General features: G+C 41.7%; 1 protein-coding gene across 3 annotated transcripts in view; it reads left to right on the forward strand.

Moving 5' to 3' along the window:
- The window catches only part of LOC149552956 (FAD/NAD(P)-binding oxidoreductase family protein), a 257,647-nt gene that overhangs the window by 38,168 nt on the left and 195,480 nt on the right, over positions 1-23,999 (forward strand). The window lies entirely within an intron of this gene.

Raw genomic sequence — 23,999 nt, forward strand, 5'->3', positions numbered from 1 at the left:
GTTCTCATTAACTTATTTGTTCTATAAGATGTCAAATAAACTATTTAATTCTGGATGCAAATTGTGAAAGAAAGTTGATATATTTGTCCTAGCTCCATAGCTAAATTTCTGTTTGTTTGAGTTCAAATTTTTGCTTCAGTTGCTAACTTTGAGGATCATCAACATTGAGTGCATATTAAGTCCATTCTTGACTCATATATGCTTTCTTTAATCTTGTAGGGAGCTTTCATAAGTGTGCAAATTTCATCTCTGTTAGATTTTATGCCTACATATGACTTTGCTTAGGTTATAATTGAATGTTGTTGTAACTTGAGTGGGTTATCTAGTAACACTTTAACATCCCTTTTATAGATATTAACATTAAATCCCTTTACACAAGGACTGGTATCAGGCTAATAACAAAAGGACACTAACTGGCTAATCCCAAGCATCAATGATGTTATTGCTAACATCAGCTCTGTCAGTCTCAAATGTTCCCAGAATTGGTTCCACAGTAGGTCCAGCAGGAATAGGGTCCTCCCATCTTTTGGTTCTCTGCCTGAATATCAATACCTTTGCTTTTGGTGAACTGCTTGAGAGATTCCAATTCTTCCCGATTGAGCATGTCATTGTACACATTGAAATAACTGGCTGTCTGGATGTCCTGCTTGTAGATCGACATTGCTCTTTCTCTGACAAGGATCATGAACCTATCCTAGGGAATGTCCAACACCAAAGAGATCTGAGACATGCTATGAAAATGTAGGAGTTTAAAATTAAGCTCATTATGGTTTCTCCTGCTGTTTTGGAATATCTCTTCATTTCTCCTCAATACCATAAGACTTCAATAGAAAGAGAAAACCAGAACTTGCTAAGATTGAAATCAAAGATATCACAAAGACCAGTCAAAGCATCAAACGTAGAGAGCCCCGGTTTACTCTTCCAATCAGTTATGCAGGGTAAAAACAAAGACCAAATTTTATTAGCATATATACAATTAAAAAACAGGTGCTGAAAGGACTCGGGGCAACCACAGTTAGAGAAGGATTGACACCAGCAAAGGACAACACAGAACCAACAACAAGCTTTTACAATAAAAGAAACCATCTAAGCACAGTTTCTTAGGCTCAAAATGCGAATGCTAAAAATAATCAAAGTAGAAAGTCCAACTAGAGCTAGGCCAATCCAGTCACCACACATAATTAATCATATCAATAATGCAATTATCCTTCTTTAACATGTTATAGATTTACTTGGTCATAGCATTAGAAACCTTCCCATCATTCCATTTGAGCTGGAAGATAAAAGTGTAACAGCTGTAGAGTTTACCAATGTCAGCCGACTGGATGGTCCCGGCGGTGTTTTTGTAGCCGACGGAATGATTGTCGTCGGTGTTTTGTATTTTGTAGCCGACGGGTAAATAGGTTGTAACGGATATAATGTTTGTGGCCGACGGACTCCTTCGGGAAGGTTCGGCGAATAGTATTTATATCCTGTCTGGGATCATTGTAAATCATCTTCTATCTTCTATCTTCTATCTACTATTTTCATCTTATCAAGCATAATGTATGTCTGGCATATGCGAATATAATTTTGCTATTCTCTGTATGCGCTGATTTCCTTACCAGTACGGTAAACATTTGGTGCCGTTGCCCGATGGACCTGGTACGCAGGAAGGCGGATGGAAATTAAATGCCGAATCTGTTGAATAAAAATAAGAACACGGTGAAGGATAAAGATGAGATTCGCGCAGCTCAAGCTAATTTAATTCTGGCACAGCAGGTAGAGCGCCGGAGGAGATTCCAGAAGATTGCCGACGGAAATCGAAGCACGGAGGAATTGTTGGAGACTCGACAGCGGGTGGACTTGGTGGAAGAAGCACAGGAGGCGTTCTTGAAATTGTGTTCGCCGAGGGAAGAGAATTTAGACGGAAGAGCATCGACTGGCACGGTTCGGAGTGCCGAGGGAGCACGAGCGTGGAGTGACCTCTTCGTCCGGGATACACTTCCACGGGAGACAACTTCAGAAGATCCTTCTTCTTCACCAAGATTCGTAGCTTTTGAGACCTCTGGTGTGGGAGTTCAGACCTCCGGTGTGGGAGTTCAGACCACCGGTGTGGGAGTGCAGACCTCCGGTATAGGAGTTCAGACCGTCGGTGTGGGAGTGTAGACCTCCGGTGTGGGAGTTTAGACCTTCGGTGTGGGAGTGCAGACCGCCGGTGTGGGAGTGCAAACATCCGGTGTTGGAGTAAACAGCGCCAGTGTTGCAGGACCCAGTAACGCCTCTCTACCAAATTTAGTTGTGATGGCAGGACCCAAAGAAAAGTTGTCGAAGTTTGAGGGCGATGGTACAGCCGACCCCATCCGACATTGTAAGACATGTGAGACGATCTGGCGGGCAAATGGAATCATAGATGCCAATGAATGGGTCAAGCAATTTCCGGCAACCCTACGAGGTGTGGCGATTGATTGGTTTTCGGATACGGATCCACAAAAGCTAAATAGCTGGGATAACATTAAAAAGGAGTTCCTGGCGGAATTTAAACTCTTGCGGGATGATAATGAAATCGTAGCAGAGATTTTCAATACCAAACAGGGGAAGCACGAAACTGTCCGCGTTTACGCCAGGAGATTAAAAGACTTAATAAACAAAATGGAAAGCAAGCCGGCGGACGGATTGCAGAAAAGATGGTTCGTGGATGGCCTGCGCTCGAAGTTGCGGAGGAAAATGAAAATTGTGCCATTGTCGTCATATGTGGACGCTTATAACAAAGCACTGGACCTCGAAAGTGAGTAGAAGACAAAGAAGAAGAAGACTGGCTCCTCTGATTCTGATGACGACGAGCCTGCCGAAGATGATAGCAGTGACGATGAAGGCAGCAGCAAGAAGGTTCGTGCCCTACAGAAGGATATGATCCGCATGATGAAGGAATTTAAAAACATGCAGAAGGAGCCAAAAGGCAGTGAGTTGTGGTGCACAGACTGTAAGACCGACGGTCATACTAAAGGATCGTGTCCAAAGAACCAATTTTGTGACATTTGTCAGATCATGGGCCATTCGACAAAAGAGTGCCCCTTTAACATGAAGACAAGAGGATCTCCATAGGTGCTTCTTACACAGGAGGCTTCCCCGTCGGGCAGTAGCGGAAATACAAATAGCGCAGGTGCCACATCCGGAGGGTACAGGAATAATAATAGAGGGCAAAACAACAACAATACAAATAATAACAATAATAATGGGAGCCGCAATCGAACTCAGTATGATGCAAACGGATGACCAATTGTTCAATGCCGAGCATGTAATTTGTGGGGTCATTTTGCGCGGGATTGTACAGTGGCAAACACACCGAAATTATTATGCAGATGGTGCGGACCCGGCGATCACGAAGATTCCAAGTGTCCAAAGTCTGGAGTAAACTTGATCACTGTTGGCACGGATGTAGAGGAGGTTCTGGCAATTACACGGAGGCAAGTGGAGGAAAAGAGAAAATTGGGGGAAGCGCAGGTGGAAATTGCAAAGGCATCATCGGCGGGGACATCTCAGTTGAAGGACATCACCGACACATTGGCAAGGAACTTCGTAGAACAAAACATTGTATGAAAGATCTTACAAACGGAGATACCGGTCAAGATAAGTGACCTTCTCACAATGCCCCAATTACGGACGGCCATTTTGAATCATACACCGTTTTCGAAAGCAATGGAGGACACAGGAAGGGACAATAGGGAAGTGATGACAACAGACCCAATGCTGTTGGCACTCACCTCCGGATGGCATCCGGTGGTCGTCGAGATGGGGATTTTGGGAAATGTTCTGATAGACACAATTGTCGACGGAGGGTCCAGCGTGAATGTGTTGCCAGAGGATACTTGGAAGAAGTTGGGAACACTGACGCTGTGGCCACCTACATTTCAGTTGCTCACGGCAGACCAACATGGAATCAAATCGTTGGGAATCCTTAAAGCGCAACCGGTAACTATTGGAACGCAACCATTTTTATTGGATTTTGTGGTCATTCCATTGAAAAGAAAAGGATATGATGCTATTCTCGGACGGACTTGGTTGGTGCAAGCAAAAGTAAAACATGATTGAAAATGAAATACCCTATCAATGGAGCGTGGAGGCAAAAGATTCATAATTGGCTTGCACACACAAATGGTAGGTGAGGAGGCAGCATCGTCAGACTCAGAAGGTTAAGGTGATAGTGACGGCGAAAGAAATGACGACGAAGGAAAGAGGAGAATGAAATCGGACGAAGAAGGAATATTGAGACTAGACGGAGGATCGAATGACGACGACCTAGACTCGGTGAATGGCCTTTACCATGGCAAATAGAAGACTACGAACTCTTTCCGAGTTGTAATATGCTAAAGGTCGACGAAGGTGAGAAAAAGGAGGAAAATGAGTGTCCGGAGGAATACAGAGAAGCAGATGACGCAAAGGAGGTTATGGCCGAAGAAGGGAAGGACATACAATACAGAGCCAAAAAAAAGAAAAATTCCATCGTTCGGTACACGGTGAACGGACCGCACAGGAGGAAAAGAACGCATCGTACCATAAAATTACTTAAAGGGTACTGACAGCAAGGAAATAAGCTAGATGCGCGACGACCGCAGGCACAGTGGGCGACGGAGGTAACACAGAACAGACATAAGGCGTGGCATGACAAACTCAGTAGGTTTCAGCCGGGGCAGTTGGTACTCAAGTATGACGGTCGGGACGAAATCAAACAGGAAAAGTTTAAGGCAAGATGGGTTGGACTATATTAGACCCGGGAGGTCAGCGACAATCGGGTGATGAAATTGGAGACATTGGACAAGCAAGAGGTGTAGTCAACGGATTTAAATTGCAAATATATGGTGCCAGGAAGACTCCGTCGCTGTCACAGAATGGCCAGCTGACTCCCTCGTCGTTGCAAAATGGCGATGCCTAGAGGCAAAATTGAGGTACTGTTAAAAAAAATTTGGAAAAACAAAAAAAAAGAAAAAAGAAAAAAAAAAAATTGAAGTTGAGTAGTCCCGTGGGTAACTCTCCGCGGGAGTTGGGCACATGTCCGCGGGAGACTGTCCCACGGGGCAACTCTTCGCGGGAGCTGGCTCGCGGGCACATGACCGTGGGAGACTGTCCCTTGGGCAGCTCTCGGCGGGAGATGGCCCGCGAGCATCTCTCTGCGGGAGATTGCTCGACGGCCTTCACGCGGTGATTCTCTTCTGTCCGCAGGGTTCTTTCTTTCCAGGTTGTCTGCGGAAGCAACCCGCAGGGTTTTTTTAAAGCAGTATCGCTTTGCCCCCAATCTTTCTCAACTTTTCTCAGCACTCGCGGACCTTTTGAGAGACCCCAGCTCTAGTTCGTAACCTAAGGTGCCGAGTTCGATTTTCTAGCCATCCATGATGAAAGGGGCACGGAGAAAGATCAACAACAGCAAGAGTTAGGGAAGTTTGGGTTGTAGCATTTAGAGATGGGGAATGAAAACGATGTTACCTTGAGCTGCATTCGACAAAAGATTTGGCAAATCTCTGCAAGCTGAAGGCCACCTGACGGAATCTCGGCACCATGACGAAGCTGGTTACAGTCTAACAAAACTCTTGGCGCATTGGCCAGCATGTATGTGAAGCATCCTACGACTGGAAGCGTGGTGTTCAAAGTCAGTGCAGATTCTATTGCACAAACTGGTTCTTAGGTCTTGATTGCCAAGAATGGGAAAACAAGCTTTCGAGTCTAGGGGCTCTCTCTAATAGCCTCAGGCCATTCAGTCATTGCGGATGATATTGACGGAAAATTCGTTGTTGTTGCTGCACAGTCAAAGGTTCACTCATAGAGAACAGTCTTCCAGCACTTGTCCGCGGGAGTTGCTCTTCTAGCCTGGGAGTGCGTGTTCTAGCAGGAGATTCGAAGTGCCAGGAATGAGAAAGGTGTGTGGAGGACTGAAAAAATTTTAGTTGGAGGCGTCGGAGGATTGGAATATAGGAGGAGGAAAGAGGTGTGGGCAAGCCTGGAAGCCGCATGAGAAGATAGATGGAAGCAGTCAGAAGTGGAGTAAAAAAAAAAGAAAAAAGAACGACGACAAAATCAAATTGTTCAGAATGAGTTACAGATATGCCAAAGGAAAGGGGACGCATCTGTGGTTGCCAGAAAGAGTGTAGAATCGGCAGAAAGTGACAGAAATGGTGTGTTCCATGCATTTTTGTGTGGGTTGCGGAGTGCTAATTTGGTCTTAGCAGCGAGGGGCGTTGCCCCTCGACCCTGCCGAGGGCATTGTCCCCTGGACCCCCAGTTTTTTTGCGGATATCAGTTGTGGGAGTTTGACCAGTGGAGAAGACTTGAAGTTGCTACAAGCATGGAGTGTCTGTGTACCAGAGGCACTGGGAGTAGGTGTTGGCCGGGAGGCTATCTTGGTGGATGTGTAGAGAGCTCGGGAGGAGCTAATCATCCAGTTGGAGGCAGTGTAGCGACACTTGGCTTAGGGTACCGAGGAATTGAAAGTAGAGAAAGCAGCACGGGTGGCTATCAAGGTCAGCTTGAGGAGACAGTATTGTGTTAGCAGAGGCTACAGATGTAATGGGATGAATGTGGAAGTGATGTGACAGAAGCAGATTTTTTGTTGTAGTCACTTTGTTAATGTATTTTGTTTGTTAATTTGTCTTAGATATTTTGTAATTGTTGTCCGGAGACGACTTTTCTTTTTGGGGGGGGGGATGGTGTCAGCCGACTAGATGGTCTCGGCGGTGTTTCTGTAGCCGACGGAATGATTGTCGTCGGTGTTTTGTATTTTGTAGCCGACGGGTAAATAGTTTGTAGCGGATATAATGTTTGTGGCCAACGGACTCCTCCGGGAAGGTTCGGCGGATAGTATTTATATCCCGTCTGGGATCATTGTAAATCATTTTCTATCTTCTATCTACTATTTTAATCTTATCAAGCATAATGTATGTCTGGCATATGCGAATATAATTTTGCTATTCCCTGTATGCGTTGATTTCCTTACCAGTACGGTAAACAACCAAGAAACCAAGGTCCCACAACTTTAATAATAAGAGAATAAGTTTTCTTGTGAATAGAAGGAATAGAAAATTTATTCATAATCTCCTTCCAGGGTCCCAACCACTTGTTAATGAGAATATCCCTCACAAGGACTACCCCCATTGTTTACCGCATAGGTTAATTAAGAAATGCACACAGACAATGAACAACAGAATTCCTTAGATTATTCGCATATGCCAGAACATTATATTATGCTTCATAAGATGAATGATAGAAGATGAGATACAATGATCCTAGACAGGATATAAATACTATCCGTGGAACCTTCCCGAAGGAGTCCGTCGGCCACACATTATGTCGCTACAAACTATTTACTCGTCGGCTACAAAATACAGAAACACCGACGACAATCACCCCGTCAGCTACAGAAACACCGACGACAATGACCCCGTCGGCTACAGAAACACCGACGACAATCCAGTCGGTTGACACCATCCCCCCCAAATAGAAAAGTCGTCTCCGGACGACAATTACAAAATATCTGAAACAAATTAACAAACAAGATACATTAACAGAGTGACTACAACAAGAAAAATCTGCTTCTGTCACATCACTTCCACATTCATCCTGTTACATCTATAGCCTCTACTAACACAATACTGTCTCCTCAAGCTGACCTTGATAGCCACCCGTGCTGCTTTCTCTGCTTCCAACACTGTGTCCACTGAGCTAAGTGTCGCTGTACTGCCTTCTGGATAACCCACTCCTCCCGAGCTCTCTATGCATCCACCAAGACAGCCTCTCGGCCAACACCTACTGCTAGTGCCTCTGGTACACAGACACTCCATACCTGCAGTAGCTCCAAGTCTTCTCAACTGGTCAGACTCCCACGACTGATATCCGCAACGACTGGGGGTCTAGGGGGCAACGCCCCCGGCGGGGTCGAGGGGCAGTGCCCCTCGCCGCCAAAACCAAATTAACACTCTGAAATCCACACAAAACTGCATGAAACACACCATTTCTGTCATTTTCTGCCGATTCCACACTCTTTTTGGCAATCACTGATACTTCCCCTTCCCTGTGGCAATATTCGATACTCATTCCACACTGCTTGAATTTGTCGTCCTTTTTCTTTTTTTTGGCTTTGCAAAATTCCTATGCCTGACATAACCCAACAAATGAAAACAACTATCATTGCCTCCGATGAAGCCGTCTCTTCCTTCCTCAACCGTGGGACTTGCTCTGTTGCTTGACTGGTGATGATTCCACAGATCCTTCTTCTGCGAGCAAATCCGTAAATAAACGAAGTTGCGCATTAATACCTTCTATTCGCAACTCTAAAAGTAAACCCCACAGATTCTCCAAATAAAATCTCCCCGCTCCATCTCTCCGTCTTTGACCTTGGTTTGAGGAAGCGAGTCTACCGACGCCACTATTTGAAACGGGCCTCGCCAGTTGATCCGCCCAAGTGCAAGTTCGCCTACATGACGGGTGCCTCTGTTCCAAGTGGCTTCAATTTTACCGTTTGTCGATTGCCTACGGTACCTATACAAATGCCGGTAAAGGCGGCCAATTACCAGTGGTTTCTCTGTCCTGTCCGTGTGAAGTTGTGTGGGCAGCGAAATGTCATAGAATACAACGCCGACAATTTGCGTTCCATCTGCGGCAGATATAATGGAGAAAAGTAAAAGAAAACACCACCATTTTTTTTGTTTTTAACAGCCCCGCAGAATGCTTCCGTGGACAGGAGAGTTGGCCGCGGGGCAACCTCTCCCGGAGATGTGCTCGCGGGCAATCTCCCGTGAGAGTTGCCCGCGGGGCATTCTCCCGCGAAGAGTTGGCCGCGGGGCAACCTCCCGCGGAGATGTGCACACAGACAATGAACAGCAGAATTCCTTAGATTATTCACATATGCCAGAACATTATATTATGCTTCATAAGATGAATGATAGAAGATGAGATACAATGATCCCAGACGGGATATAAATACTATCTGCCGAACCTTCCCGAAGGAGTCCGTCGGCCACAAACATTATGTCGCTACAAACTATTTACCTCGGCTACAGAATACAGAAACACTGACGACAATCACCTCGTCAGCTACAGAAACACCAACGACAATCACCCCGTCGGCTACAGAAACACCGACGACAATCCAGTTGGCTAACACCCATATCACCCCACTTCTCCGCTGATCATGATCGGGTAAGAGCAAGAGGCTTAGAGTTAAGATATGTCCCCCACCATAGAGATTGGTGAAGACCAGAGTAAGTAGGAGGGCCACCTAGAACATACATGGAGCAAATAAGACCCCTCACCTAAACCCAGGCTTTCCAAATAGAACATAAGACTTTGGAGCCAAAGATTTTAACCTTGAAGTCCCCCAACACAATATCAACGGTAGCAATTTCGTTCCATCTTTTACCATGAGAAACAAAAGAATAAATATTGTTTTTAATAAAATTTTTCCATGGTTCATTACCAACCAGAGCATTGAAAATCCATTTGGAAGTCAGAGCAATACCCTACTGCTTGAGATCTTTGAGGCCAAAACCTCCATTTTGTCTACAGATAGTGCACCACTCCTACTTAAAACAATGTCTCTTCTTCTCACCCATACCATCAAACCAGAGAAAGTCCCTCAAAACTTTCTCAACTTGAACTGACAATTGGAAAATAACCAAGTAGAGGAATAGTATAAAGCATGAGAGGAGAGAACATTCTGAACCACCTGAAATCTACCTCCAAGGGATAGAAGACAGGTCTACCATTTGAGGTGTTTACTATTGATCTTAGACAGCTCTGCATTCCACATATCCTTGGTAGAGGGATCCACAACAGAGGGGATGCCTAGGTATCTCACAATGTGATTAGGTCAAGCATAAGGTCAATTTTTCATCACAAGCCAATGAGGACCACCATCTGACCATCCTAAAATGATAGATTTCTGAGGGTCAATTTTTGCACTAGAGGCCAAACAAAAAAACTGAATCCTATTTATGGCATTATCAAAATTGGCTTCTGAAAGCTCAATGAACAATTTGGTGTCATCAACGAATTGCATGTTACGAAGCTTATCACTATTGGGAGGAGAGACCTCTGAGGGGGGAACCAAGGCTAGAGACTCTAAGAATATAGTGAAGAGCATCGACAACAATAACAAAGAGAGCTGGGGCAATAGGGCAGCCCTGCCTAATAGATCTCTTAAACAAGGTAGGATCAGAAGTCTCACCATTAACTTCGATCACAGTGGAAGAATCTTGGAAGAGGATAGAGATCCATTTGTAGAAGTACTGGTGGAAGCCAAAGGCCTTTAAGACACCAATGCAAATGTCCATTCCACTTGATCATAAGCTTTTTCAAAGTCAAGCAACACCACTCCCACATGTTGCCCTAAAAACTTGGCCCAATTCATACGTTTCCAATTGGTAATAAGATTTATAAGAATATATTTGCCTTCAATTAATCTGGTTTGAGTCACAACCACCACTTTTTTTATTAAGGGGGAGAGCCTTCTTGCTAGAACTTTGGCAATTATCTTGTAGGATAAATTAAGCAGAGTAATCCTCATCCTCAAGGAGGGAGACATTGAGTTTAAGAGAGGGCTTGGATCTACATAGAGGCTTGGAAGAATCATCAAGAGTATGGGTGAGACAAACCAAGACCGGAGAGTGATTAGAGATAGATGCAGGGAAAACCACCATAGGGGATAACAGAGGAACAATGAAAAAGGAGCTGAAGTCTGTAGTACACTCTTCTTTTCCCCGACTGGCTATTATACCAAATAAACCAAATATTTTGAGAGTCCTTGCCTTCAAGGGGATCAATAAGATTAAACTTCCTTTTAAGTCTGGACCAAAACAACATTTCATTGCCTTTCTATGAATGCGAGTTTCCCCCACATTTATCTTTAGGGTGCTCCACCATGTGAAAATCACCGATGAGGATCTAGTAAGCATTAAGGAGATGAGCATAGAGCCATTCCCAAAGGCCATCCCTCTCATTGTAGTCATTGGGGGCATAGATATTACAAATACCATCCACAGAATCATGAATCTTCAACATATCCCACAGATTTTTGTAGCAGGGGAACATCCGTTATCGGTTATAAATTGACTTAAATTGGGTCCAACAAGAGTGGCGGGACCCCCTTTTCATTTTGCATGGTTTGACTAGAAGGACTTACCCCAAATAAGCCTAAGATTGAATGCAACTTGCACTCCAACCACTTTGATCTCTTGTAGACAAATACTACCTTTATTTTTAAGGGAATTACACCATTTTCGTACCAGATACTTCCTATTAGACATTTCCATGCCTCTTATATTCCAGCTATGAATATTGACATTCATCATTATGAGGTGTGCTTTTGATTCTTATATAGCCTGTTAAAACATTTAGGCACTCGTGGAGTCTTGCGTTTAACTACAATTGTATCTCCTTTGGAAATAAAGGGCCTGTTAGAAGTTTTTTTCCTCTCTTCACAACATCTTCGAATTGCCCACCCTTATCACTGGACATGGTGGCACCAACAATTGGCTCCATAGGAAGAGCGGATTCAGTTAGGGACTCAACTTGTTCCGAATGTGTTGCGTTACCACTCCTATACTCTTAGCCCTAGCATTTATGGTTTCAAGGGCATTTTGTTCTGCATTCTTCCTGATAGGGGACCATTTTAACAAGGTGGGGTTTCAGAGGAACAATTGGAAGGGACCTGGACTCTACAACCAGGAGCAGACCCTGTATGGATAACATCATATTCTTCTTCATATAAGGGATTAGCAAGAGAAATAAATCCAACTATCTTTGGTGTGGTTTCCACAGGGGCCATCTTGGTATTATCTTGATTATCAAGTGAATAGGAAGAAAAGAGGACCTATCCTCAACCTAAATTCCCAAAAGGAATGATCCAAATTGATTAACCACAAGGAAATGATCAATGCACAAATGGATCAAGCAGTGGAGAATACGAAGAAAGGAGGAGATCCTATAATCTTGCTATGGAAAAGTATGTACTTGAAATCTGGAATAAATAGAAGACAAATACTAACCTCAAAATAGAGCAAATCTGGAAAATGCTGATTTTTGATATCTGTGTACAATTTCGGAGAATTCTACAACTTGTTCTGGATGGGAAATGTCGAGATGGAGAAAATCTAGAAAGCTTTTGTCTTTTTGAATGCAAGTTGACCTCGACCCAGATAGCGGGGCGCAATCTTACCTTGGGGCCCAATTGTGCCCCAAAAGGTCGACTTTGACATGCACTGCTCCAACAAAATTTCTATTCGCAGATCCAACAAGTTTGACGAAAAGGGTATCCAAATCTGCACTTTAATTCGCTGTTCCACACCTGTGTCTACAAGAAAAAAGGGTTTGTTTGTTTGGATGGGGGGCTTTCCTTGGTCAAACCCCAGTTTGGAATCAACCTTGAAATATAATTGAGATTGCAATATGAATAAACAAAGTGAATGAAACTATTCACCTTGCTTATATTGAAATCCTTGTGGAGGATTCAAATCCTTGAATCCACAAGTATGGATGCTCCAAATGAATGTAGGAATGTATGTAGGATGTCTCAAATCAATGACATTAGATCGTCAACACCAATCTTGAATGGATCTTTGCATAGAAAAAGGCTTTGATGAATGTGGATGGAGAAATCTTCAACAAGAGGGCTCCATAGAGATTGATTCCTTCAATGGCTAATAATGGACCTCCTTGATTTGGATCTTAAATGCTTGAATGCTTGATGGATAGTAGATCTTCACTTTATAGAATAATGGATGTGTAAGATAAATCGTAGATCATAGTTCCTAGAAAAGTAGATGATAGATAGATGTCAAAATGAGGGAAGAAGGCTTCCTTATATAGAGATCTAGGGCACAAAATTCTAGGGAAGGCCGACATGGGAGCATTAAATCCCAATTAACCTTAACCCTAGAAATGGACCTAGATTAAATGCAATTTAAGAATGTACCATTCTGAAACCCGAAACAATTGACTCGGAAGTGGCAATGTGAAACTTTCCAAAGACGGATATCCCGAAACGTTTGGAAATTGGAAATTGGACTTGGGGTGAAAGACAAGGTCGACTTTGCCTTAGGTCAGGGTTGAGGTCGTCCTTGACCTAGGTCTGGGTCAAGGTTGACCTTGATCTAAAATGCCTTCCTTGACCTAGAAAGTCAAAGTCCTCAGTTTCATAGAGAAAATTGTCAGAAATAGGCTGGAAATAGAAAGAGAGAAGCAAAATAGGGGGAAAGCAGCCAGATCCATGCAATGACCTATTCAAGGCACTTGACATGACCCCAGACCACTTACTTAGAGGACTAAACACTCTTAAAATGGAAGTGCATCCATTAAGACGATACATCAAGGTTTGTATTTTCCTTAAGTGGTTGCTTTACCGAATCAGTGTGATTAATCTTTCACCTCATTGTTGATATTAAATTCATTTTGAACGTTCTTAAGGGCTGGGCAATCTTTTTTATTATGACCATCAAGCTTACAATGAAAACAAGTTGCAAGGTTCCCAAGCAAGGTTATTTCGTAGGTGAACAATTCCTCTTCCAACTCAACTTGAATTTGATGAGGGATGTAGATTTCTGGTTCAAGAGCAACCGATACTCTTGCATTGAGATGAGGAAGAGTCACTCTTGACTCTTCAACTTGTAACAATGACCCAATGGGTTTAAGAATCTGCGGAAGAAAATGCCAGAATTCAAGTTGAAGGTTTTTAACTACCAACCAGTTGGGATAGGATTTAGCCAAGACTTGCTCAAAATCTCCCTTAGGGTTCCAAGGGAATGCCCTAAATAGAGCCTGCCCCACATTCCAAAAGCCCTTCTTTAGAGTTTTTCCTACATAGCATGATTTTTAAGGAACACAACAAAAGTTCCTCTTTGAATCATCCCACTGAAACTCACATGTATACCAAGTTTATGACCCCACATATTATTCTTCCAATCATCTAAAAACTTACGTGCAAGAAGAAATTGTTATCCATACTCATAAACACAAAGAAAATAGCAACACTTTTCAATCTAGATTGCTCGTTCTTGATAGCTCTTACCATATCACCTTTGGGAGAGAGTTTTGAGAGCAACAGGGTGAGCCTTACCCTCTTCTCCTTCTCCGCTACTTGCATCATTGATGTTGCACTCGACTCCCACTCCACATCCATTGGCTCCGGTACCCAACTGCCCGCCTGGTCACAAATTTGTACTTTTGGAGATTGTGCCACCGAAGCAAGCCATAGGGGGGTAAACTAGAACTAAAATATCTGCAACAAATGCCTTATATAAAAGTTTATTTGCAAAAGGAATGTTGGAACAAACTTCTGTAGACAGATTAATATTAATGCCAGTCTTCTCCATGTTTTTCGATAGCAAGGTACCCTCTTTAAGAGCCATAAAGAATTAAGTGTGCGGCAGAACTCCGTGTTGGTTTCCAAAACCATAGATTGGAAATCCAAGAGCTTGCCAATTTTCCAATAGGATTCCACAATCAGTTCTAGCCAATGAAGGGGAATGACTTCGATTCCCCTGAACGTTAGGCTTCGCTACACCTTCACCTTGAACTTGATCACTCTATTCAAGGCTTTTAGAGAGCGAGTTTAAACTCTACGAGTTCTTTGGCTGGCAAGGTCTTCAAACTCGATCAAAATGAAATTGAATGCTGAGTGTTTTAAATGGTTGAATGTTTATGTAAGGTTGTCAATAATTGAGTTGATGCGTACAGAAAGGAAGATATAGATTTCTGACTTCAATAGTAAATCCGATAATAATATTCCAATGATTTTAAAAGACCAGTTCCTTTGCTTATTTGGGCAACAAAGTCAACTATAATAAAGAATTTTACATACAACGTTATAAAGTTGCACTCACTTATATTGTCAACAATTTAGTAATCAAGATGCGATAGATAAAGTCTATATGCAATCTTAAATTAGTCCAGATTGAACTTTAACTCCTATGGTAGGGAGACAAACTAGACACAGATGCATAAACAATTCAATATTTCACCATATCTATGATGATCACATTTACGATGCTAAATGGCCGTGTCCACTTATTTGACATTTAAATTATTTACAGAATTTAAAAATGATTATAAAGGACAGATCAACTGCAATTTAAATCTCCATGCCTTTTGAATAATAAAAAAGCAAAAGGCTTTTATTTATCATTAAAATATAATAAATAAATTTACATAAAAATTTCATCTTTTCACTCCTTATTGCTCCTTACAAGTAAAAATAAAGTATTTCTTCTTCAAGTGTTTTTTGTCAAATATGTCCTGTATTTATTCATAATTTTTTCCTCTTTAATATTCTATGAAATAAAAGATATGGCTTTTCAAAATGAAAAGTCATATTTATTTAAACCAAAGAACCAAAAATCGGAATTGGCAAGGCTTACTCGAATCGTGAATCACCTGAATCGCCACTATAAATCGACAAAGTGAAAAAACCCTTGAAATTTAAAGATTATAACGATTTAAAACTTGTTTCATGCATCTTTTACTAAAAATAACTAAATGTAATGTTCCTAGTGTCGAATTAAAATTATTCTTGCACTTTCCTAGTTCTTAAACCTGCACAAGAGTTAGTACTTAGCAATTTAAACGAAAGAACAAAATTATTAGAAATGTAGTAATTAAAACTCATCTCCTACTTAATATTTCACTCTTAAGGAGAGGTTGTGATCGATCAATTAGCTCCTGGGGGAGGCCTCCTGGGGCTCCTAAAATAGAACGACTCTCCACTAAGTGACGTCCTCTCACAATTAGTCTTATTAAGCCTTATGGATGATTGATCAGATACATCCATCCTTCTTAGGGAAGATAACTCTCCTCCTAAGCCTAATGAACTACCTTGGGTACGTTCATTCCATCTGAATATATATATTCAGCCATTTTTAATTTACTGACCTTTCAGAGATATTATATCTCTGCCTTGATTTTTCTTTAGAATTCCTAATGAAGGGAAGTTCGTCCTTAGCTTGGTGTTCCTCTTTAACGTTTCAGTTTTGGCTGTTATTATCAAGGTGACAACGATGATGACTTGGTGTTGAACTTGATTACTGGCAAATCGAAGATTGTCTGGGCAGGCTATCTCAAACAATTCGTCAGCCGTTTGTGCATAACCAGTATGGATCTCCACGTGTAATAGGGCAAATACGAATTCTAGTCTCACGTCAGCGACACTCTGCAATGCCACACCCTTGTCGTTGTTTATCCTGGTTGTTAAACGTTTTGTCTTCAATTGCGTCTGTTGGATTCTCCTCATTCGTTTTATTTCTGCCTGAATGCCTCTCCGAGTGGTCTTGAAAAGGATTAAATGTCCATTCATGGGTCAAAGGTCATGCCCGTCGGTCTTCACAAGTTGTGACCGAAGTTTAATCAATTCGTATGATGTTCCTAGTTAATATGTTTTATAATGTTTGATTTAAATCTCCATATTTATTATTTATTGTTTGAAAATTATCTTAATTATTTATTGTTTAATTATAATGATAATAATAATGCTTATTATTACGATAATATATATTTATATTAAATGTTATTTGCTATAACATTATAAATAATCTTAATTTAATTATTTATTATTTACTTACCCTTGAGTATGTTACAATATAACATTTATTTAGTTATTTTACTATTGAATATTATTTCAATTAAAATCATGAAGAATTATTGCTAAAACCACTTAAAAAATGAATAACTTTAGAAATAACAATAATTTTTTATTTCAATTGTTTTACCCCGATTTTGGGGTCATTACAATCCCTCCTGCTCAATTTTGCTTGTCTTCACGCAACTTAATGTTTTCTTCTTTTTCCCAAGTGGCATGATCCTTAGGTAAATTTTTCCATTAGACCAAATATTTGGTGATCATTCGATTTCTCAATTTCTTCTTTTGGGTGTCTAGATTAACTTTAGGTTCCAACACAAGATGGCCTTCATCATTTAGTGGTGGCAATCCTGTACAAGGTTCTATTAATTTCCCCAATACCTTTTTAAGCCTTGAGACGTGAAATATATTATGGATTCTACTACCTTCAGGTAGTTGTATTTCATGTGCTACCTTGCCAATCTTCCTTATTATCTGATATGGCCCATAGAATTGCGGCTTTAATTTTTCCACTTCATTTTCTTAATTGACGTTTGCTTGTATGGTTGTAAGCTTAGGAAAACAAAATCCCCTACTTCAAATGTTCTTTCAATATGCTTTTTATCCTCATAGACCTTCTGTTGATTTTGGGCTTGTTGTAGGTTTTCTTTGAGAGTCTTCAAGATATATGTGCTTTACTGTATAAAGTCTTGTGCATTTGGTACTCGACTTCCTTGTAGAGTTAGGTTCGCAAATATGAGTGCCTCATATCCATATAAAGCTTTGAAGGGGGACATTCCACTTGACATGTGATGGGTTGTATTATAACAAAACTCCCCTAAGTGCAGCCATCTAATCCATGCTTTCTGCTGTCCTGTTACTTAGTTCCTCAAATATCCTTCTAACCATTTATTTACTATTTTGGTTTGTCCATCTGTCTGCGAATGGTAACTTGTGCTCGGGGTTAAACTGGTCCCTGCTAGTCGAAGTAGCTCTTGCCAAAATTGGCTTATGAACTTGCTGTCTCTATCACTGATTATCTTTTGTGGAAGCCCATGGAGTCTGAAGACTTCTTTGAAGAACAATTCAGCTATCTGGTGTGCCGACGACTCGGTGCTAACGGGAAAGAAATGAGCATATTTGGTGAGTCTATCCATTGCTACATAAATACTATTTTCCCCTTGAACTTTAGGTAGGCAGGTTATGAAATCCATTGAAATGCTTTCCCATTTTTGATTAGGAATGGGTAATGGTTGTAATAGTCCTGCAGGGTGTGTGTGTTCTTCCTTATTTCTCTGACAAGTCATGCATTGTTGTATAGATTTTTGGACATCTTTCTTTAGACCCTTCCATGAGAATTTCTCTCTTATCTGCTTGTATGTCTTAAAATACCCTTGATGGCCAGATAAGGGATTATCATGATATTCTTGTAAGATTGTATTTTTGACCTTTGATTGCGGAATTAGAAATATTCTTTCTTTATAAAATATAATATCATTTCATGTTTTGAAGTCTTCGTTTGGATTATTCCCTTCTAATATTTCACTAGCTTTGGGATCTTTTGCATACTCCGCAATGATATCTTTCTCCAGATTTCCTGCAATACTGGTAATCATATTGATGTGGGGGCGTCGAGAGAGGGCATCTGCAACTCCATTATTCACTCCTTTAACATATTCTATATCAACGTATGCTTGAATTCTACTCACCCATTTCTGTTGTCGATCATTAAGATCTTTTTGGCTCAGAAAGAAATGTAGGCTATTATGATCTGTCTTAACAATGAACTTCCCGCAGACCAGATATTGTCGAAATTTGGCTAAGGTGTGCATTATGGCTAGCATTTCTTTATCATATATGGAGTAGTGCTTCTCTGCTTCTGTGATTTTACGACTCAAATGCTTTGAGTGTTTTCTTTGCATGAGAATTGCCCCAATTCCCTCTCCTGACGCATGTTGTCGATAAAATTATAAAACAACCAACAGGCAGATTAACATGTAGTCGGTAATTGTTATGTAGCCGATGGACCCCTTCGGGAAGTATATGTACACCATCCAAGATTATTGTAATCATTATTGGAAGCACTATGTAATCTCTTCGGCATATTTGCGAATAATAAAAGGAGTACTGTTGTGTTACATGTTCTTGTCTATTGTCTGTATGTATTAATACACCATTTACCCCGTACGGTAAACATTTGGTGCCGTTGCCCCATGGACCTGGAACGAAGGCAGAGGAATGAAAACTAATGCTGAATCAACTGAACAAAAGTAAGAATAAGCTAAAGGAAAAAGACGAAATACGCACCGCACAAGAAATTTTAATTTTGGCACAACAGGCCGAGCGCAGACGAAGGTTTCAGCAGATTACTGATGGACACCGAAGCACCGAGGAATTGTTGGAAGAGACTCGACAGCAGTTGAACTTGGTAGAAGAAACAAGGGAGGAATTTCTTAATCTATACATGCTGAGGGAAGAGAATCTAGATGGAAGGGAATTAACTCGCACTGCTCGGAGTGTCTAGGAGCACGAGTGTGGAGTGAACTCTTCGTCCGCGATACACTTCCGAAACGAACAACTTTGCTTGAGGAAAACCCTTTTTCACCAAGTAGCTGTTAGAAATAAGACATCTGTCTGAAACACTGTGGGTGTGCAGAACAGCGCAGGTACACAACAAGTACCTCCAACTCGAATAGTAATGGCTGGACCAAAGGAAAAATTGCCAAAATTTGATGGTGATGGAATGGCTGATCCAATTAGACACTGTAAGACATGCAAAACAATTTGAACGAAAAATGGCGTAACTGACACAGATGAATGGGTCCAACAATTTCTAGCAACCCTAAGGGGTGTAGCAATTGTTTGGTTTGTCGATGCTGATCCCCAAAAGTTAATTTCTTGGGCAGCAGTTAAAAAAGAATTTATCACCGAGTTTTAATTGCTGCAAGATGACAATGAGATCGTAGCAAAAATCTACACCCCAAAGCAAGGGAAAAATGAAACAGTCCGTGTATATGCCAGAAAACTAAAAGAATTAATAAATAAAATGGAAAGTAAGTTAGTAGATGGGCTGAAAAAGAGATGGTTCATTGAAGGACTACGCCCGAAGTTAAGGAAGAAAATGAAGATTGTGCTGCCATCATCATACACCGAAGCGTACAATCGGGTGATGGACTTAAAGAGTGAACAAAAAATGAAAAGGAAGAAAAGTAGCTCATCCAACTCAGATGACGCGCCTTCGGAGGAAGATAGCAGTGGTGACGAAAAGGGCAGCAAGAAGGTCCGAGCTCTCTCGAAGGATATGATCAGAATGATGAAGGAATTTAAGAATATGCAGAAATAGACGAAGTGAAACGAGCTATGGTGCACAGAATGCAAGATAGAAGGTCACACGAAGGGATCCTGTCCGAAGAACCAGTTCTGTGAGATCTGCCAAATTATGGGACATTCCACAAAAGAATGCCCCTTCAATATGAAAACAAGAGGACACCAACAAGTGCTCCTGACACAGGAAGCTTCCGTGTCAAGAGTGAACGGAAACACCAGCAATGATGGTGCCACTTCAGGTGGGTATAGAAATAATAGAAGAGGGCAAAACAACAATACCAACAATAATAATGGGGTCTGCAGCCGAATTTAGTATGATGCGAACAACCGCCCCATGGTTTAATGCGAAGCATGCAATTTGTGGGGCCACTTTGCACGGAATTGTACATCAACAAATGCACCAAAGTTGTTATGCAGATGGTGCGGTCCTGGAGATCATGAAGATGCAAAGTGCCTGAAATCAGGAGTGAATTTGATCAGCATCGGGGCAGATGAAGAAGTCTTGGCAATCACTCGTAAACAAGCAAAACTCTACCTCGAACCGATGGAAGAAAAGAGGAGATTGGAAGAAGTGCGGGTGGAAATTGAGAAAGCAACGCAGGCAGAGAAATCACAATTGAAGGACATTACCGGTACCTCAATGAGGAACTGCGCAAAACAAAACATCATAAGGCAGATATTACAAATTGAAATACTAGTCAAGTTAAATGATCTGATCCTCGCAATGCCTCAACTATGGACAACACTCACGAACATAGCCCCGACTGCTAAACTACCAGGAGAACATGGAAGGGAAAAGGAAAGCGGAGCAAGTGCAACGAACCCAATGTTGCTAGCCTTCACATTTGGACGACTTTGATGGTCGTAGAAATGGGTATATTAAGGACGGTCCTTTCAGACACAATTGTGGACGGAGGTTCAGGGGTAAACGTCCTACCAGAAGATACCTGGAAGAAGTTGGGACAACCGACGTTGTGGCTACCTACATTCCAATTACTAGCAGTGGACCAACACGGCATTAAACCTCTTAGCGTCCTGATGGCACAACCAGTGACTATTGTAACACAGCCGTTCCTGCTCGATTTCGTCGTCATCCCGTTGAAGAGGAGAGGATATGATGCCATTCTGGGCCGAGGATGGCTCGTACAAGCAAAGGTTAAGCATGATTGGGAGAAGAATACACTATCAATGGAGAGCAAAGGACGAAAATTCATTATTGATTTACACACACAAATGGTGGGAGAAGAGGCCGTATCATCTGATTTCGAAGAAGAGGATGAAAGAAAGCAACGATTGGAACCCAATGAGGAAGGAGTCATATGGTTAGAAGATAGATTGACGGACGATGATTTGGATTCAATGAACGACCTTTTCCACTAGTAGATGGAGGATTACGAGCTCTTTTCGAGCTATAATATGTTAAGGGTTGATGAAGGTGAGAAAGAAGAGGGAAATGAATGTCCGAAGGAATATAGAGAACCGGAAGAAGGAAAGGCAGTTATAGTAGTTGCACCTTGGCAGGACGGCGCCAGACCTCCCCTAGTTCGACCGATCGGACCAGCAATTTGGTTTGCCGTAGGATTTGCACAACCCATCAGCCGAGAGAGTATACTAGCTCCTGCCGAAGCACTTCCGGTAGTAGAAACCGTGGCACCTACCGAAGCACAACCAGTAGCAGAAACTGTGGCACTTGCACTTGCAACAGAGAGTATGCTGGAGGAGAGAGAGCAGACTACCATGGAGGTTCCCGAACTCCCAGTACCAGAGATAGCAGAGAGCCAGAGTACGCTTGGTGTGCACTTGGATGTAGTGGGTTCGGACGTAGTAGTTACGGTGGATGCAACACCCTTAGCATCACCTGGACGTGATAGGGAGAGTAGAACTTAGAGGTTGAGTACTTACTTGAGTACGCGGTTCCACCATACTCTAGTACCTCAGATGGCCTATAAGCAGACATCTACGCGGGATGAAATTCCGGAGGAAGGCACTCAACAGGCATAGGTAGCGGAGCCAGTTCAGGATGTGGGACTATCACATAGTGTTGTTGAGCATATGACGAAGGTAGTAGAAAAGGCTATAGGGGTACAACAGGAACACCCAGTAGCATCAAAAGCAATGGAAACATTCCTTGCTGATATAGCCACTTTAGCGACTCGGGCTCGACAGGTGGTGGCATCTGCAGAGCGACTTTAGACTTAGTGGTAAAGGAGCTAGAGGGAGTGGTATCTTTTATGAGATCAGGATGCCTAGTTGCCTTTACAGTTTGCTTTGAGGATAGAGGTTGGCCTAGCGTGAAAACTACAGAATTGTGTCAGGATTGGACCGCCATGGGGAGTCTAGGCTTGGGGAGCCGGATAGAGACATTGACTCAGGAGATTGAGAAGATATACACGGAGGCATATTACACCCTTCGGAGGAGCCAGGCGGATTAGGTAGAAGTTGAGAGGGCTCGAGAGGAGTCAGTTGCTAGGTTAGCTGTGGAAATGGCAGCTTGGGAATCCGAGAGGGCAGCCTTGATAGAAAACAGAGTCAGTTACAACATTTGGCAATAGAGAGAGAAGCTAGTAGATGAGAAAGAAAAGTAATTAGGAGAGATCGCTGGGATGATGCAGTCAGCTTTGGAGATTCAGATGGAAGCGAAAGCCGAATTGAAGGTTCGAAAGGAGCAGGTCTACAAGCTACGGGTTGAGTTGAGTGAACTGAGAGTACAAACACCTACCACGCTAGGGACCCATCCCCTTGGCTAGTATCTGTGTATTGATGTAATTAGTTTTGCAATTTTGAGTTTTGTTACATTGTCGTCCGGAGACGACTTTTCTTTTTGGGGGGGATGATGTTGTCTGTAAAATTATAAAACAACCGATGGGTAGATTAATATGTAGTCGGTGATTGTTATGTAGCTGACGGACCCCTTCGGGAAGTATATGTACACCATTCGAGATTGTTGTAATCATCATTGGTAGCACTATGTAATCTCTTTAGCATATATGCGAATAATAAAAGGAGTACTGCTGTGTTACATGTTCTTGTCTATTGTCCGTATGCATTAATAAATCGTTTACCCCGTACGGTAAACAACACATCACATTGTAGTTCAAAAGGCATTGTAAAGTCCCGAATGGCTAAAACAGGACATGAACTCATTGTCTCTTTTAATTGTTCAAATGCTTGTTGAGCCTTCTCATTCCAGGAGAAAGCACCTTTCTTAGTTAAATCTGTAAGGAGGCCTGCAATCTTAGAGAACCCTTTAACAAATCGCCAGTAATAGCTACATAGTCCCACAGAACTTCGGAGTTAGGGTTAGGGTTTTTGGTTTCGGCCATTCTTTAATAGTCTTGATCTTTTCTTCATTCACACTTACCCCTTTGGCATTAATCTTGTGGCCTTAATACAAAATCTCATTTATTCCAAATTCACATTTTGACATTTTAGCATACAGTGATTTTGTCTCTAGGATATTTAGAACTTCCTTAATATGTTGCAAATGTTCTTCCCATGTCTTGCTATAAATAAGTATATCATCGAAAAATATGAGGAGGAATTTCTTTAATTGTTGCCAAAAAATATGATTCATACATGATTGAAAAGTGGCTGGAGCATTTGTGAGGCGAAAATGAAGTACTGAAAATTTGAAATGTCCATAATGACATCTGAATGCTGTCTTTGGAATGTCTTCCTTCCTCATTCGGATTTGGTGGTATCTTGATCTTTAGATCAATCTTTGAAAAATATCGAGCACCATGTAGTTCACCCATTAATTGATCTATTCTGGGAATTGGATACTTGTTCTTAATGGTTTTCTTATTTAAGGCCTTGTAATCAATGCACATTCTCATAGTTTCGTCTTTTTTCTTAACAAGGACTACTGAGGAGGCAAATGGGCTGCTGCTAGGTTGAATGTGTCCCATTTCTAATAATTGTTTAATAGTTTTTTCAATTTCCTCTTTGTATTTGTGAGGATGCCGGTAAGGGGTGGTTATAACAGGTTTGGCTCCTAATTCTATAGAATGCTCAAAACCCCTTTTAGGTGGTATACCTAGGGGAATGTTTTCAAAAATTCTCTTCTGTTGCTGCAGGATGGGTTGTATATCAACATGTACCA

Source organism: Cupressus sempervirens, chromosome 6, assembly GCF_028749045.1.
Source record: "Cupressus sempervirens isolate cs-2001-9-10 chromosome 6, ASM2874904v1, whole genome shotgun sequence".
Lineage (NCBI taxonomy): Eukaryota > Viridiplantae > Streptophyta > Pinopsida > Cupressales > Cupressaceae > Cupressus > Cupressus sempervirens.